Genomic DNA, 19,468 nt, shown 5'->3' with positions numbered 1-19,468 from the left:
AGTGCCCCAATGAGAGAAACAATGCGAATTATAAAATCGGAACCAGAATCCCTAAGTTTGGGTAAAAACAGTGCTACTAGAGAAGTAGAAAAGAGGTCGGAAGAAAAAACAGATGGAGAAAATTCTGTAGAATTGGTGAAAACGACCCTGGAATTAACTGAGAAAATAAGAGAATTGACTAAGAATCTAGAAGCGGTAACTGTTCCAGTAACTTTAGGTCCAGTAATGCCTATTTTTGACAAACAGAAGGACAGTGAGCATTGTTTGACAGTTCCTTACAGAAGTAATAAACCGGTAGAACAACCAAGAGTGAGTCAGAATGAGAATCCATGGAGGCAGACTATGAGTGTAATGGAACCAAATTTTTCAAATAATCCATTTGTAGGTCAGAATTGTGCAGAGAGACGTATGACAATGATAGAGACAGTGTCAGAAACACAAAAAGTTTTTGGACAACGAAGTGTAGAAAAACCAGTAGGACCATCGACAGAGGAGTTAAGTGAATGGTTAAGAAGCTTGCAGAGGAAAGACAAAGAATCCCAATCAATTGATGTGGCCAAGTTACGAATGGTATTGGAAGAATTAATAGTAGGGACTATCCCAACAGAAAAATTGAAAACCTATCAAGATGAACAATTTTTTTTTTTGTGCAAAAGTGTGGCCTGGAGAGCAAAAAACTTACATGAAAGGTTAGAAGAAGTGGCAAATGAGATGGGCATTGATATTGAAAAACTAAAAGCCTTACAGAAACCATATTGAGTAGATTTCACCAAAAAGGATATTGAGAATATGAACACCACAGGACGAATAGGTCAAATTAAGGACATAATCATTTTACTGAGAAAATGGGGAGACATGGATAAATGGAGAAGCAGGTGGTATAGAAAACGCGATGATGCCTCAGATAAGACATTTTCAGCATTTCCTGTAAGAGAAAAAGAGAAGGTAGTGACAGAATGCCCTATGAGAGAGATTCCAGGAGGAGGATATGTACATGTCCCATGGACAAGACAGGATATTTTGTCTTTTACAAATGATTTTCCTCGACTGCGTGAGAAGCCCGTCGAGTGGTACAGGCAGGTGGACAGATTTGTGAAATTGTCTAAAGTATTATGGATTGATTTGAATAGTCTGTTTGACATAATTGTACCAGCAGATCTATGGACAGAGTGCAAACTTATGATTAATTGGCCGACCCAGGAATATCCTAGGGATCCTAAAATAGGAGCTCCAGATCCCGAGGTAATGAAGAAATATGAGCAGGTTATGGTATTTTTGAAAAATAAAGTGCCCCCTAAAGAGACAGATTGGGTCAAAATTGATCGAACACACCAGGAAAGTAAATAGTCAGTACATGCATATTATGAGAGGCCAATACTAGCTTTTAAGCAGTTTAGCGGTTATGAGAATCTGAGTGAAAAGGATTTGAGTCATTTTGTGTACAGATTTGTATATGGTTTACGTCCAGAAATTGGTGAAATGATTAAACAGCATACGGTAGATTGACAAAACAAGAAAATAGATGAAGTATTGAGACATGCTAAATACTTCAGTGATGAAATTGAAGCAAAACAGCGGAAGCTAAAAGAGAAGGCAATGTGGGCACAGGTAAAGGTAGCGGAGTGACAAGAAGCACAATTAGTGGAACAAGCAGGGTCAAATTCGAAATTTAATCCTGGGAAGTATAAAGGGAATATTGAAGAAGCTAAAAAGAAATTTCCATGTCATAATTGCGGCAGGATAGGGCATTGGAAATCCGAGTGCAAGTTTCCCCCGAGTACTAACAATGAAAATCCATCATTGAACCCGCAGGTGCAGCATGAGGTGAGTGGTCAACTGCAGCAACAGCAGCAAGTTGTTCCCCCACAGAATCAGGTGCCAAAACCGCCTTTTCCACAGAGCAGAAACACACAGAAGTATAGTAGTGAATCGGGATTCTACAATGAAGAACAGGTAAATAAGCTGCCCCGCGCTAGTGCTGTCTCGCAGTATTGGCTGCAACGCGATGAGAGTGACTCAGAAGAGAGCTATTGACGGTGCCGAAGGGAGGAAGGAGAGTGCGTACTTGGCGCAACTCTAGAAGTAGACCAGACAGGACCTTTTGTAGATGGGAAGGTTAATGATGAAAATATTACTTTCCTAGTGGATACTGGTGCTACTCGATCAACTGTTAGATCAGCTGATGTTAAGAATCTTCCTCTCTCGGATGAAACGATCCAAGTAGTTTGTGTGTCCAACAGACAGATTACAACATATCTTACAGAACCAGTGAAAGTTAGCATAGGGAAATTTTCAGAAATGCACCGCTTTGTGGTGTGTGACACCAGTCCTGTAAATTTATTAGGTAGGGACCCGTTGTGCAAAATGAATTGCACTATATTTTGCACTCCGGATGGAATAGCTTTTGAAACACCATATGATGATGTATTGCATAAAATGACCATAGCTAACAGAGAAAATGAAGTTACTGAAACATATGCTGTATTCAACCCTGATGAATTACCTAAAGAATTGAGACAATCTGTAAAAGCAGAAGTTTGGGATTTCGCTGGAGAAGATGTAGGGCTAATGAGAAATGTAGATCCAATTAAAATAACAGTAAAGGAAGGATAACATATCCACATGTTCCGCAATACAAATTGACACCTGAAATAATTGAAGGAGTAACTCCTTTAATAGAGAAAATGATCAGGCAAGGAATTTTGGGAGAGATAATGAGTAGTCCATGTAATTCACCAATAATGGGACTGAAAAAGCCTAATGGGAAATTCAGGATAGTGCAAGATCTGAGAAAGGTGAATAAAATTGTGGTATCATGTTGCCCCATAGTACCAAATCCTTCAGTAATTTTATATCAGATTCCCCATGATGCAGAATGTTATACAGTGATTGATCTGTGTCATGCTTTCTTTTCCATCCCATTGCACCACGACAGTCAGCAAATTTTTGCATTTCGTTTTGGAGAGCGTATTTTGGCATGGTGCCGAATCCCACAGGGGTATACAGAAAGCCCCTCAATATTCAATCAGCTATTAAAGAAGTCTTTGGAGAGTCTAGAAATGCCCGAAAGCTCTGTATTAGTTCAATACATTGACAACCTTTTGGTAGCGTCAAAAACACGCGAAGCCTGTGAGGTAGACACGATAGCCTTGCTGAATCATTTGGCAGATGGAGGACTTAAGGTGTCACCATCGAAATTACAGTTTTGTAAGAAGGAAGTGCAGTATTTGGGACATAACACTGAGAAAGGACTAAGGAAAATAACCATAGATAGAATCAGAATAATAAAAGGAATGAGAGCTCCTATGACTCAAAGAGAGGTGAGAATGTTTTTGGGAATGGTTGGATACTGTCGTCAGTGGATCAGCAACTTCTCCTTGATCGCAAACCTTTGGTGCGATTAACGAGAAGTGATGTGAAAGATACCATTGAATTAAACAAGGAGGAATTGGCAGCGTTTAGAAAATTGAGAAATGGTTTGTGTGAAGTACCTGCATTAGGTAGGCCTGACTATGAGAAAGAATTTGAGTTGTATTGCAGTGAGAAAAATGGATGTGCACGTTCTGTGTTGATTCAGAAGCATGGAAAACTGAGAAGACCAATTGCATATTTTTCATCAATGCTTGATCCAGTAGCTGTAGCTTTACCTGGATGTTTGAAAGCGGTGACTGCAACATGTCGAAGTTTGGAGCAGAGTGAAGGAATTGTGATGGGATATCCATTGAAAGTGTTTGTACCTCATGATGTAGCGATTCTGTTAACAAGGAGTCGTACACAATATATGACACACAGTCGGCTGACTAAGTATGAAAAGGTCATATTAGGTGCGACTAATGTGAGTCTTGCAAGATGTTTGAATGTAAATCCTGCAACCTTGTTGCCTGATGCTGAGATTGTGGAAGTAAGAGATGAAGTAGATCATGATTGCTTGGATGTACTTGACTTTTGTACAAAACCACGACCAGATATAAAAGATGTACCTTTGCTCGAAAGTGATTTTGTGATGTTCGTTGATGGGTCATGTTTGAGAACAGATGAAGGAGTACTGAGTGCAGCGTATGCAGTATGCACAGTCGCAGCAGTAATAGAAGTGTCCTATCTGAAAGGAGTGAAATCGGCCCAAGTAGCAGAACTCGTGGCTTTGACTAGAGCATGCAAGATTGGGAAGAGTGTGAGAGTGACCGTGATAACTGACAGCCAGTATGGCTTTGGAGTGGTCCATGACTTTGGCCAACTATGGCTACAAAGAGGTTTCCTAACCTCGAGTGGAACTCCTATTAAGAATGCTGAAGTGGTTGGAAAATTGCTTGAGGCGATACAGCTGCCCAGACAACTGGCTGTTGTAAAATGTGCTGCTCATAGTCAAGGTGGTGATTATATTGCCACAAGAAATAGATACGCTAATGACATGGCACAGTATTGTGCACGAAATCAGAATTTGGTCAATCGGGCTAAGGAAAGAGAAATGTTTTCTTGCTCATTGATGTTTACTAACATTGTAGGAACTTGGGAAGAGGTAAGGCAGTTGCAAGAAGAGGCAGGAGATGAGGAAATGAGACAGTGGGTAAAAGCAGGATGTGCCCCAAGGGAAAAGGATCATGTGTGGGTCTATCGAGATGGAAGACCAGTTATGCCTGATACCATGATGTCTACCATGGCACAGATGTATCATGGTCAGGGACATATAGGGAGAGATGCCATGATCAGGTCATTTAAGCAGACCTGGTACAATGCAAAATTCAGACTTGTAGCAGAAAGTCTTTGTCAAAGATGCCTAATATGTCAGCAGTACAATCCTGGAAGGAAGACAGTAGTGAGTCTGGGAACAAAAGGTCGAGAAGGAGGGCCTTGCACCAGAATGCAAGTAGATTTCATTGAAATGCCTCCCTGTAACAGACTGAGGTATGTTTTGGTTGTGGTCTGCCTATTCTCTAGGTGGGTGGAAGCATTCCCAACAAGGAGAAATGATGGGATGACAGTAGCCAAGCTACTACTGAGAAAGGTCCTCCCTAGGTTCGGTTTCCCAGTGACAATTGAGTCAGACCGAGGAGGACATTTCCCTAATGAGATTGTAGGATTAATTTGTGAAGCATTGAATGTAGAACAAAAACTACATTGTGCCTACCGACCCGAGGCTTCTGGTGTGGTTGAACAGATGAATGGTACTATCAAAAATAGAATAGCCTAATGTCTTGCCTCTGGTACTCATGACTATTAGATCAATTCCAGACAGAACTACAGGATTGAGTCCTCATGAAATAATCATGGGACGTGCAATGAGACACGTGTTTATACCAGTCAACAAGCTGATGAATATAACTGATGACATGGTGTAGGAATACTGTAAAGGCCTGGCTGACGCAGTTCATTCTGTGTTTCATCAGGTTGGAGCGGATGCCACCACACTTGAAAAGAAGCCAGCCCATGATCTGAGCCCAGGTGACTGGGTAAGGATAAGGGTCCACAGAAGAAGAAATTGTTTGGTTCCAAGGTGGGGAAAACCAAGACAAGTCATTCTGACCACGACATCAGCTGTGAAGTGTGCTGGATTGAAAAACTGGATCCATGCAAGTCACACATTGAGAATTCCGAATCCGGTGGACAGCACAGGAAAATAATATTTTGATGAATCAGAATCAAGTACTGAGTCAGATCACGAAGGGTCAAAGACACGAGAAAACTCTGAAAGGGGGGAAACAGAACCAAGTCTAGCTTTGGTCCCCAGAAGTAGCTCTCTGAGAAGAAGATTGCAGATTTCTGAATCCAGCGATTCTGGAAACGAGCAAGAAGCGCAGGGTTCTAAAAAAGAACACAGAAAGAAAAGAGGAAAAAGTACTGAAGAAACCATAAAAGAAATTCATGAAAAGGAAGTACCAGATGAGAGACTGAGAGAAATTCCACCTGAAATAACACATTTAAGTGAACAAGGGACAGGTACAGAGAGAGAGGGACAGATTTCTGCGGAAGACCCTCGAGGAGGTATAGGGAACTGCAACATCCAGTTAGGTGAAGGGACAAGTAGCCAGCAGAAAGATTGCGTGTCGGAGATCCGAGGAGGGACAGAAGTAGGGAAAACCAAACAAGTGGTGGAAGAAGAAATCGTTGAAAAGACAAAGCAAGTTGAGATAGAGTCTGAAGAATGTGAAAATGAAATACCTGAAGGTCGAGTTCTAAGAAAGAGAGCTTCGAGGAATGAAAAGAATGACAAAGGAAGTAAAGTAAAAAGAGTTGCAAAAGATGACGTCTGGCCCAATAAAATAAGGAAATTGAGATATCGACTGACACGAGTGAATTCACCAAGAGCTGAACAGGTGAATGAAGTGATAAATCAAGAAAAATCAAAAGAAGACGAAACAACTGAGGATAAAGAGAGTAAAAGAACAAGGAAACCTAACCAGAAGTATAAGTCACCGGAATGGACGTACGTGGCTCTGCCTGAAAAGGGAGAAGAGGCAGATAGTCAAGGAAATCTAGAGGAGGCTGTACTGAAAGTGATTGAAGAAGAAGTAGAATCGGAAATCCTGAGAGTTCTCTTGTCAGACATTGGAGAAGAAGAAACGGAAGTTCAGGAAATTCTGTATTTGGATGACAAAAGGAAAGTGAAGAATGATGAGATGCCAGACTGAATAAATCAAGAAAATTGTTGATGAAGAGAACAATAAATTAAATCAGAAGATAGAGGCTGGTAGAACCAAATAGGTGTTAGAGCCTTAGGTTAGAAGACTAGTTGTGAAGTGAAAGAGGCTAAGTCAAAAGACACGGTCCATTTTAACAAAGATGGCTAACATAGATAGTAGCAAAGGTAGATGTACATTCATGAAAAGATGGTGTAAAATGTGTTGTTGTTGTACAGGATTATTAATGCATTTATGGAGCATCCTTGCTCTTGTCATTTCTTTTAAGATCACTATAAATACATTAGAAGGACATAGTGAGAACAAAACTAATATAGGGAAGATTCCAAAGGTAGTTCCAACTAGAATAGATAATAATTATTTGCATAAAGACAGGTCAATAACAGATTTTTCTAATAATGTGTTTTCAAAATTATTGTATGAATATGTAAAGACAATGGACGTACGGGACTGCTACGCATGCATCCAGTTACCTGCATCTGTTTCTGAAGGAGTGACTTATCATCACCTTCCAGCAACGTATGGAATAACATGTAGTGTAATAGCTAGTTTATTTTATCAGACAGGGAAATTAGAATATTATTTTTCAGATGTAGATAACATTTTTGCGCAAGTGCCTTCTTTTAATAAATTAAACAAAGTAAAACCTGCTAGGGTATTAGGTGAATTTTTCTTAGAAACTAAAGAACTAACATTAGAATATATTTTTAGAAACAATTTGACATGCAGTTTGAAGAAAGAGGAAAGGACATTCTTATATATGGTTGAAGAGAGAAGACTGAAAATGCAAAGAAAGGCAGCAGAAGGGAAAGTGGAGAAAACAGTCTGGGATGTAGAAAGAGAAAAACACTGGAAAGGAGAAGCTAGTCCAACTATAGCTTTAGATTGGCCTCAGAAATGGAAATTTTGCATTCGAAGGAATCAAACTGTGTATGATAATTATTTTCTAGGTAATAGTGAGTGCCATGATACATACCGAATCATGGGTGGATGGGGATTTAAAGGTGGAAACGATCCAGTCTATCCTGGATTATATTTTATATGTGGGAACAGGGCATATTATCGTTTGCCAGACCATTGGTATGGCACATGTTACGTAGGCCTGGTCTTTCCGAAATATTTTCATATGGATAGAGGAGAAAATGGTGCACATAGTTTAAGTAATCATTTAGCGAGGAGTAAGAGAGAATCTTGGGCAGAAATTGTAGGTGACATTTCTGAAGCATTCATACCAGCAGTGGGAATAACTCTGAATGCAAACAAAATTAGAAGACTTTCAACAGTAGTGGATCGCTTGTCAACAAGCACCGCTGGAGGATTCTTATTGGTAGACACTGAAATGGTTGCCATGCGTGCTATGGTAATGCAAAATCGACTTGCCCTTGATATATTATTGGCAAAAGAGGGTGGAGTCTGTGGAATGCTGAAGGTTCAATATTGTTGTACTTACATTCCTGACGAAAGCAAAGATCTGAAAATTTATATTAGGAATATTACTGAATTGCATGATGAAATAGTACCACTGAAGGTTGAAGGTGTTTGGGAAAAGATTGGAAAGAAAATAGCTGCTATTAAAAATTTCTTAGTAAAGCTTGGTAGTACATTTGTAGGCAAAATATTGATTCCATTAACATGTGTAATTTGCATAATATTAGTGATAAGATTAGGTTGTATTTGTTGTAAGAATAATAAAAACAAGAAAAGAGTAAATAGCGAAAAATCAAAAAGAAAAGATAAGAAACAAGAAAGGGAAATTGAGGAGATAGAATTGGAGGAGTGGAAGGAGAGTATGTACGAATCAGCAAAAAGAGAAGACATAGGTGAAACTGAATTATGATTAAGAGCAAGAAAACATTTTAAAGATTCCGTAAAGACAGAACAACATTTTTTGGGTGATATGGTGATAAAATCACCAAAGGGGGGATTGCTGGAGCGGGTAATGCAAAAATGTTGTATACCCACCCCATTTTGCATGGTTATTAATTAGATTAATTCATTAATTATAATCGAATTAATGGATTGAAGTGGAAATAACTAATCAACCTTATTAATGACTGAAATACACGTGGGATTGCTTTGCATGACTTTATTAAATCGTATACTAAATTCTGTACGCATACTAATAATAGACAATTAGAATATTGCATGATATATGTCGCTTTTGTGATGTATTCGTGATTTGTGCTTTATTTTGTAAGTATAAACCCGCTTGAGTGTTGCTTATTGCTAGATAAATACACACACATATGGTTATTAGTGAGGGAATAACAATTATTTAGTCATTTCTATGTATTAATTACGTTTTGTGTTTCCTTTGCTTAAGTTGACCATTTGGGCCTGCCACAAAATGGCTGCCTCTGGTACCTAATCCGACTGTCGACGCTGAACGAGGCTTGGGTGAAGTGCGCCTGCGCTGACGCCAGCTACAGTGGCCTCGCCATGACCCTAACCAGACTGTACCCTTCAAGGTTATCCCGGGAAGCAAGCCAGCTTTTCAGAAAGAACAATAATGTGCTTCTAAAAACCGGAACAAGCAAGAATAATGACCTCAGAGACATTATTTTGGTCGGAATCCTGTCAGACGATTTCGATTGACCAATCAGAACATTTGAAGACCCGTTTTTGCTACAATTTGTCAATGATTTTACTATAAATTATGGTAGAATAGAGAGGTTGGTGCGGGTTCGTTTCTGGCCTTTCTCGATTTCCTGACGTTAGGCTGACGGAGAGGACGGTGTGTTGCAGGGATTCTGCTGATGCACAAAACTATGTGCAGGAAACCAGGACCTCAGAGAATTGTGGTGTACCAGAAACTCCCCTCAGAACTAAGAACCCGTATCCGACTAGCTTAGTGTCACATTCGTTATCCGAGATTTGGCTCGGCGGTCCCAATGTATAGACAACCCAGAAAAAGCGACTTAGATACTCTCAGGAGTGGTGGGAACCCAAAATACCCGTTGGTAGCTAAATATCAGTCCACAACAGAATAACAAAGACACGGTAAAAGTTTAAAGAGTTTATTTTATAAACCTCGCGTCCTAAGATGCAGTACTTTGGCTAACACAAGCAGACAAATGGTTAGGATTAGCACCATCAGCATTGTTACAATACCATAGAAAATGAAAGGAGCAATCATAATAATAATGACCGTGGAACACAAACACCCTCCTTTCTCTAGCAACTAATAAGGTATTATTAGACTAATAGAAGGTCTCTTAGGCTTGCATGGGGGACCCCATACCTTATAGATCAGCTTAGTGGAATCACATCACAGGATCAGCTAGGCTCTCTCCTGCTTCAGCTCTTCGTTTCAAATGTAACAGAAAACATGCTTGTACCGGGGGGGGGGGGGTTCAGTTCGGCCGGGCCCTGGTGACTACCTTAGAAGAAGGAGGCTTGTCAGAGACACGACAGAAACAAGTACTATTTTCAGAGGTGTTGCTTCTTTTTAATTGGTTTGCCTTTCTTAGCTGCTGGGTCACAGTACACCAGGGGTTCAAGAATAAGGAAAAACAAGGGTGGAGTGTCAGGAGGAAGTGTTCCGTGTGGGACAGAGTCTTCTTCCTTTGCGAAGTCCGTCGGCTGTTCTCGCCTCTCGTGGTGGACTCCGGGTCTCAGCGACATGTAAAAGGATGAATACACAGGGTTACTGGTTTTGTTCAGACGCTAGTCGGGTTAGGTGCCACCGTCACCAGGGGTTGTGGGGGTGTTTAAGGATGCTTAGATGTGACTAAAGGGAACTGGTCGAGGTGTGACGGGGTGCTGTTATAAAGGCTAGGGCAACACACACTTCCCCTCCAATCCTCTTGTGCCCCGTTTCACAGCCCCATGCAGCTCTGCCCAGCCCACCACCACAGTGAACCCCGAGCGGTCACTTGCCTTGAGCCACAACCCAGGAACTGGGCCGCGGCGCTGGGACCTTGAGCGTCCTCGGTTGTCTCTGCACTCCCGGACCCTCCGGTCTTCGGATCTGCTGCCTTCCTCTCTCTTGGGTCCCCGCTGGGCTCCTCACCGCTGGGCTCCTCTCCGCTGGGCTCCTCTCCGCTGGGCTCGTCTCTGCTGGGCTCCTTTCCGCTGGGCTCCTCTCCGCTGGGCTCCTCTCCGCTGGGCTTGTCTCTGCTGGGCTCCTTTCCGCTGGGCTCCTCTCCGCTGGGCTCCTCTCTGCTGGGCTCCTTTCCGCTGGGCTCCTCTCCTCCTTTCCCGGGGTCGTTCGCTTCTCTACTCTCGCCTTTCTCCGTCTCGCTGGCGGTCTCTTCCGGTCGGCAGACAGTGCTTTCTGCATTCCCCGCCTCTTTTCTACCCATGACTGCCCCTCTCTCCGCCTCCTTGTGGCCGTTGCACCAATCCCAGGTCCGTGGTGCTGGTGACACAAGGAGGTGTGTCTGGAAGGCTCGGGCCACTAGACCGCTCCGAGCATCCGGAGCGGATTCGCCGTCCCCCTCGCCTGGATTCCGGGTTCCAGAGTCATCGGAGCTCTCACACATCCCCTCCCTTAGGAATGGACGTAGGGGCCATTCGGATGATGGGTGGCGGGAGAGATAGTCTGGACCGACGTTCCGGGACCGTGGTACATGGATCGTCTGGAAGGAAAAAGGTTGTAATGCCAGAAACCATCGAAGGATGCGTGCATTGGTGTTCTTGTTACGGGACAACCAGGTGAGAGGGGCATGGTCAGTTAATATTGTGAACTGTCTTCCCAACAGGTAATATTGTAGTTTTTCCACAGCCCACTTGATAGCAAGGCATTCTATCTCGATGGTTGAATACCGGGTCTCCCTGGGAAACAACTTACGGCTGATGTACAGGAGTGGCCGTAAGTCGCCTTTGTGGTCAGGCTGGCATAACAAGGCCCCGAGGCCGAGTCCCGAAGCGTCTGTTTGTAGGACAAAAGGCATCGTGAAGTCCGGGCAACTAAGGACAGGGGCTGTACAGATGGCGTTTTTGAGGGCTTGAAAGCTGTGTTCGTGTTCTTGAGTCCAGTCCTGTATACGGGAGGGGTGTGCTTTTGTTAGTAGAGTAGTCAGAGGACTGGCTAGGGAGGAAAATGAAGGAATGAATCGGCGGTAATACCCGATAAAACCCAAGAAGGAGCGGACGTCCTTTTTCGTGGTTGGTTTGGGAATGTTTTTAACGGCTTCTACTTTGTTTATTTGGGGCTTTATACATCCGTCTGTGACGGTGTACCCCAAATACTGGATTTCCTTAGTACCCAACAGTGATTTCTTAGGGTTAATCGTGAGACCAGCGGCCTGAATAGCTGAAAAAACCTCCCCCAGATGATATAGGTGGTCTTCCCATGTCTGACTGTAAATAACGATGTCGTCTAGGTAGGCTGCTGCATAGGCCGTGTAGGGTTTTAGGATAGTGTCTATCAGTCTTTGGAATGTGGCAGGTGCCCCATGCAGGCCAAAGGGCAGGACCTTGAACTTATACAGACCGGAGGGGGTGGCAAAGGCGTTTTTTTCTCGCGACTGAGGGGACAATGGGATTTGCCAATAACCTTTTGTAAGGTCTAGTGTGGACATATAACGGGCCTTACCGAGTCGCTCTATTAGTTCGTCGATCCTGGGCATAGGATATGTATCGTACTTCGTGAGGGCGTTCACTTGTCGGAAGTCAATACAGAAACGGAGACTTCCATCTGGTTTCGGTACAATGACAATCGGTGAACACCAGTCACTCAGGGAGGGTTCGATAATTCCTGCGTTTAACATGTCCACTACTTTCTTTTCTACCGCTTCTCTACGGGCTGCCGGGATGCGATATGGTTTTTGTCTCACTATGTGTTTCTCCAAGGAGACTATCTCATGTTGGACGATAGAGGTTAACCCAGGTTTTGAGGAAAACAGGCCGGGATAACAGTCTATTAGGCTTTCTAACTGGTTCTTTTGAGGGGGTGACAAGACCTCCCCCTGCGGCACCGGATCGGGTACAAGGTCTGGTTTGGTGGGGAGTGCTATTTCCACCTGCTTGTTCGAGCAGACCAGATAGGCGGGTTGGGTGGGTGTTGTTTCTTCCCATTTCTTCAACAAATTGACGTGATAGATTTGCCTACCGCGGGCACGATGGGGTAGTTTTACGCTATATGTCACAAGGGAGACTTTGTGTTCTATCTCATAAGGACCCTGCCATTTCATCAGGAGCTTATCCTCAGTAGTGGGAAGCAGCAATAGGACCCTGTCCCCAGGTTGAAACTCTCGCAGTTTGCTTCGCATGTCATATTGTTTCTTTTGGGTTTCCTGTGCCCGCCTCATATTGTCGTGTACGATTCCCCATATGTGAAACAGGGAGGCCCTGAGGTCTGAGGCATATTTCAACAACGGTTTTCCCTCCTCATCCTCCTCCTCCCACTGTTCGGCTGCCATGTCGAGCAGGGTCCTGGGTTTCCGCCCGAAAAGTATTTCGAATGGTGAATACCCTGTGGATGCCTGTTCATGGGACCGTAAGGCAGAGAGAACGAGAGGCAACTGGCGGTCCCAATCCCTCCCTGTCTCCGAAATGACCTTGCGGAGGAGGTGTTTGATGGTTTTGTTATACCTCTCCACCAGGCCATCGGTTTGGGGGTGGTATACCGATGTGCTTAGTCTCTTGATTCCCAGGATTTGACAGATTTGGGACATCAAACGGGACATAAAGAGGGGGCCCTGGTCGGTGAGGATTTCGGATGGAAAACCCACCCGGGAAAATAAAGCGATCATGGCTTGGGCAACGGCCTGGGTGGTCATGGTGGTTAAGGGAAATGCCTCCGGGTACCTGCTGGCATAGTCTACTATAACCAGAATATAGCGGTGTCCCCGGGCTGATGGAGTCAAGGGGCCTACTAGGTCCATGCCCACTCTCTTAAAGGGGACATCAATGATGGGTAAGGGATGCAATGGGGCTTTTGCAGGGGCTTCGGGGCAAGTATATTGACACCGTACACAGGCGGCGCAGTGTCTAGCTACATCCCTGTACACACCAGGCCAGAAGAAGCGCTCCAGAAGGTGTTTCAAGGTTTTTTCTCTACCACAGTGACCCCCACCCATCTTGTTGTGCGCGAGTAAAAGGACGTGCTCACGGTATGGATTTGGGACGAGTAATTGTGTCTTAGTCAGGGAGCCCTCCTTCACCCCTCGATACAACAGTCCACGTTTTACGAAAAAGTGAGGTCCTACCTGTCCGGGCGGTGTGTCTTGTGCTTGGGCCCAAGCGTACTTGAGATTCGCTATCTTCTCTTTGGGCCGTTCGAAAACTGCACGGCTGGGATGGCTCTGGTGGCGGACTGTGCTGGATTTGAAGTCAGGGGCCCGATGGAAAGCACATGCAAGATCCACCGCCGAGGTGGAGGTGAGCATCGGGTGTTGCTTGATCCAGGACCTGGTGCTCGGTGGTAATGCTTCTAGGAATTGTTCTAGGTAGATTTTCTCTACCACCTCTTCTGGGGTGGAAGTGTGTGGAGTTAACCACCTATGTCCCAAGTCCCGTATCTGGAAATATAATGCTCGGGGGTTTTCGCCTAGGGACCATTTCTCTCTCCGGAATTTATTGCGATAGTGTTCCTGATCACAACCCATCCGTTCGAGTATGGCTTTCTTTACATCCGCATAGGGGGTTGTACCGTTGGGATTGGCGGATTGGTATGCGGCCTGTAGTTCTCCGGAGAGAAGGGGGGCTATGTACTGACCCCACCGTTCCTGAGGCCAGGCCGCTGTGGTAGCCACTCTCTCGAAATTCAAGAAAAAGTAATCAGGGTCTTCTCCTGTCTGATATTTTTGAAGCACTGTTCCTGGGACGTGTGGACGGACCTGGGTGTTGACAATCGCATCAGTTAGCCGTAAAATGGCGGTATCCTGGACCTGTTGATTAGTGGCGATGAGGGTGGCCTGGTCCTTCAAAGCACCTTGTAGGGATTCCCGCTCTACTCGGGCGGCTTGGATCTGTTGTTCCAACATCAGTTGTAGATGTCTTTGGCCCTCGGCCAACTGGGACACGACGTTCTCCATGGGCACGGGTTGTGTCATGAGGCGACACGGTATGTTTCACAGCAGTAACACAAAGGAAATCCCACTTCTGACACCACTTGTACCAGGGGGGGGGGTTCAGTTCGGCCGGGCCCTGGTGACTACCTTAGAAGAAGGAGGCTTGTCAGAGACACGACAGAAACAAGTACTATTTTCAGAGGTGTTGCTTCTTTTTAATTGGTTTGCCTTTCTTAGCTGCTGGGTCACAGTACACCAGGGGTTCAAGAATAAGGAAAAACAAGGGTGGAGTGTCAGGAGGAAGTGTTCCGTGTGGGACAGAGTCTTCTTCCTTTGCGAAGTCTGTCGGCTGTTCTCGCCTCTCGTGGTGGACTCCGGGTCTCAGCGACATGTAAAAGGATGAATACACAGGGTTACTGGTTTTGTTCAGACGCTAGTCGGGGTAGGTGCCACCGTCACCAGGGGTTGTGGGGGTGTTTAAGGATGCTTAGATGTGACTAAAGGGAACTGGTCGAGGTGTGACGGGGTGCTGTTATAAAGGCTAGGGCAACACACACTTCCCCTCCAATCCTCTTGTGCCCCGTTTCACAGCCCCATGCAGCTCTGCCCAGCCCACCACCACAGTGAACCCCGAGCGGTCACTTGCCTTGAGCCACGACCCAGGAACTGGGCCGCGGCGCTGGGACCTTGAGCGTTCTCGGTTGTCTCTGCACTCCCGGACCCTCCGGTCTTCGGATCTGCTGCCTTCCTCTCTCTTGGGTCCCCGCTGGGCTCCTCACCGCTGGGCTCCTCTCCGCTGGGCTCCTCTCCGCTGGGCTCATCTCTGCTGGGCTCCTTTCCGCTGGGCTCCTCTCCGCTGGGCTCCTCTCCGCTGGGCTCGTCTCTGCTGGGCTCCTTTCCGCTGGGCTCCTCTCCGCTGGGCTCCTCTCTGCTGGGCTCCTTTCCGCTGGGCTCCTCTCCTCCTTTCCCGGGGTCATTCGCTTCTCTACTCTCGCCTTTCTCCGTCTCGCTGGCGGTCTCTTCCGGTCGGCAGACAGTGCTTTCTGCATTCCCCGCCTCTTTTCTACCCATGACTGCCCCTTTCTCCGCCTCCTTGTGGCCGTTGCACCAATCCCAGGTCCGTGGTGCTGGTGACACAAGGAGGTGTGTCTGGAAGGCTCGGGCCACTAGACCGCTCCGAGCATCCGGAGCGGATTCGCCGTCCCCCTCGCCTGGATTCCGGGTTCCGGAGTCATCGGAGCTCTCACACATCCCCTCCCTTAGGAATGGACGTAGGGGCCATTCGGATGATGGGTGGCGGGAGAGATAGTCTGGACCGACGTTCCGGGACCGTGGTACATGGATCGTCTGGAAGGAAAAAGGTTGTAATGCCAGAAACCATCGAGGGATGCGTGCATTGGTGTTCTTGTTACGGGACACCCAGGTGAGAGGGGCATGGTCAGTTAATATTGTGAACTGTCTTCCCAACAGGTAATATTGTAGTGTTTCCACAGCCCACTTGATAGCAAGGCATTCTATCTCGATGGTTGAATACCGGGTCTCCCTGGGAAACAACTTACGGCTGATGTACAGGAGTGGCCGTAAGTCGCCTTTGTGGTCAGGCTGGCATAACACGGCCCCGAGGCCGAGTCCCGAAGCGTCTGTTTGTAGGACAAAAGGCATCGTGAAGTCCGGGCAACTAAGGACAGGGGCTGTAGAGATGGCGTTTTTGAGGGCGTGAAAGCTGTGTTCGTGTTCTTGAGTCCAGTCCTGTATACGGGAGGGGTGTGCTTTTGTTAGTAGAGTAGTCAGAGGACTGGCTAGGGAGGAAAATGAAGGAATGAATCGGCGGTAATACCCGATAAAACCCAAGAGGGACGGACGTCCTTTTTCGTGGTTGGTTTGGGAATGTTTTTAACGGCTTCTACTTTGTTTATTTGGGGCTTTATACATCCGTCTGTGACGGTGTACCCCAAATACTGGATTTCCTTAGTACCCAACAGTGATTTCTTAGGGTTAATCGTGAGACCAGCGGCCTGAATAGCCGAAAAAACCTCCCCCAGATGATATAGGTGGTCTTCCCATGTCTGACTGTAAATAACGATGTCGTCTAGGTAGGCTGCTGCATAGGCCGTGTAGGGTTTTAGGATAGTGTCTATCAGTCTTTGGAATGTGGCAGGTGCCCCATGCAGGCCAAAGGGCAGGACCTTGAACTGATACAGACCGGAGGGGGTGGCAAAGGCGTTTTTTTCTCGCGACTGAGGGGACAATGGGATTTGCCAATAACCTTTTGTAAGGTCTAGTGTGGACATATAACGGGCCTTACCGAGTCGCTCTATTAGTTCGTCGATCCTGGGCATAGGATATGTATCGTACTTCGTGAGGGCGTTCACTTGTCGGAAGTCAATACAGAAACGGAGACTTCCATCTGGTTTCGGTACAATGACAATCGGTGAACACCAGTCACTCAGGGAGGGTTAGATAATTCCTGCGTTTAACATGTCCACTACTTCCTTTTCTATCGCTTCTCTACGGGCTGCCGGGATGCGATATGGTTTTTGTCTCACTATGTGTTTCTCCAAGAAGACTATCTCATGTTGGACGATAGAGGTTAACCCGGGTTTTGAGGAAAACAGGCCGGGATAACAGTCTATTAGGCTTTCTAACTGGTTCTTTTGAGGGGGTGTCAAGACCCCCCTCTGCGGCACCGGATCGGGTACAAGGTCTGGTTTGGTGGGGAGTGCTATTTCCACCTGCTTGTTCGAGCAGACCAGATAGGCGGGTTGGGTGGGTGTTGTTTCTTCCCATTTCTTCAACAAATTGACGTGATAGATTTGCCTACTGCGGGCGCGATGGGGTAGTTTTACGCTATATGTCACAGGGGAGACTTTGTGTTCTATCTCATAAGGACCCTGCCATTTCATCAGGAGCTTATCCTCAGTAGAGGGAAGCAGCAATAGGACCCTGTCCCCAGGTTGAAACTCTCACAGTTTGCTTCGCATGTCATATAGTTTCTTTTGGGTTTCCTGTGCCCGCTTCATATTGTCGTGTACGATTCCCCATATGTGAAACAGGGAGGCCCTGAGGTCTGAGGCATATTTCAACAACGGTTTTCCCTCCTCATCCTCCTCCTCCCACTGTTCGGCTGCCATGTCGAGCAGGGTCCTGGGTTTCCGCCCGAAAAGTATTTCGAATGGTGAATACCCTGTGGATGCCTGTTCATGGGACCGTAAGGCAGAGAGAACGAGAGGCAACTGGCGGTCCCAATCCCTCCCTGTCTCCGAAATGACCTTGCGGAGGAGGTGTTTGATGGTTTTGTTATACCTCTCCACCAGGTCATCGGTTTGGGGGTGGTATACCGATGTGCGTAGTCTCTTGATTCCCAGGATTTGACAGATTTGGGACATCAAACGGGACATGAAGGGGGTGCCCTGGTCGGTGAGGATTTCAGATGGAAAACCCACCCGGGAAAATAAAGCGATCATGGCTTGGGCAATGGCCTGGGTGGTCATGGTGGTTAAGGAAAATGCCTCCGGGTACCTGCTGGCATAGTCTACTATAACCAGAATATAGCGGTGTCCCCGGGCTGATGGAGTCAAGGGGCCTACTAGGTCCATGCCCACTCTCTTAAAGGGGACATCAATGATGGGTAAGGGATGCAATGGGGCTTTTGCAGGGGCTTCGGGGCAAGTATATTGACACCGTACACAGGCGGCGCAGTGTCTAGCTACATCCCTGTACACACCAGGCCAGAAGAAGCGCTCCAGAAGGTATTTCAAGGTTTTTTCTCTACCACAGTGACCCCCACCCATCTTGTTGTGCGCGAGTAAAAGGACGTGCTCACGGTATGGATTTGGGATGAGTAATTGTGTCTTAGTCAGGGAGCCCTCCTTCACCCCTCGATACAACAGTCCACGTTTTACGAAAAAGTGAGGTCCTACCTGTCCGGGCGGTGTGTCTTGTGCTTGGGCCCAAGCGTACTTGAGTGCGCTATCTTCTCTTTGGGCCGTTCGAAAACTGCACGGCTGGGATGGCTCTGGTGGCGGACTGTGCTGGATTTGAAGTCAGGGGCCCGATGGAAAGCACATGCAAGATCCACCGCCGAGGTGGAGGTGAGCATCGGGTGTTGCTTGATCCAGGACCTGGTGCTCGGTGGTAATGCTTCTAGGAATTGTTCTAGGTAGATTTTCTCTACCACCTCTTCCGGGGTGGAAGTGTGTGGAGTTAACCACCTATGTCCCAAGTCCCGTATCCGGAAATATAATGCTCGGGGGTTTTCTCCTAGGGACCATTTCTCTCTCCGGAATTTATTGCGATAGTGTTCCTGATCACAACCCATCCGTTCGAGTATGGCTTTCTTTACATCCGCATAGGGGGTTGTACCGTTGGGATTGGCGGATTGGTATGCGGCCTGTAGTTCTCCGGAGAGAAGGGGGGCTATGTACTGACCCCACCGTTCCTGAGGCCAGGCCGCTGTGGTAGCCACTCTCTCGAAATTCAAGAAAAAGTAATCAGGGTCTTCTCCTGTCTGATATTTTTGAAGCACTGTTCCTGGGACGTGTGGACGGACCTGGGTGTTGACAATCGCATCAGTTAGCCGTAAAATGGCGGTATCCTGGACCTGTTGATTAGTGGCGATGAGGGTGGCCTGGTCCTTCAAAGCACCTTGTAGGGATTCCCGCTCTACTCGGGCGGCTTGGATCTGTTGTTCCAACACCAGTTGTAGATGTCTTTGGCCCTCGGCCAACTGGGACACGACGTTCTCCATGGGCACGGGTTGTGTCATGAGGCGACACGGTATGTTTCACAGCAGTAACACAAAGGAAATCCCACTTCTGACACCACTTGTACCAGGGGGGGGGGGGTTCAGTTCGGCCGGGCCCTGGTGACTACCTT

This window comes from Triturus cristatus, chromosome 7 (genome assembly GCF_964204655.1).
Source record: "Triturus cristatus chromosome 7, aTriCri1.1, whole genome shotgun sequence".
Classification (NCBI taxonomy): Eukaryota; Metazoa; Chordata; class Amphibia; order Caudata; family Salamandridae; genus Triturus; species Triturus cristatus.
The sequence above is the reverse complement of the archived record's forward strand: the minus strand, read 5'-3'. Positions refer to the sequence as shown.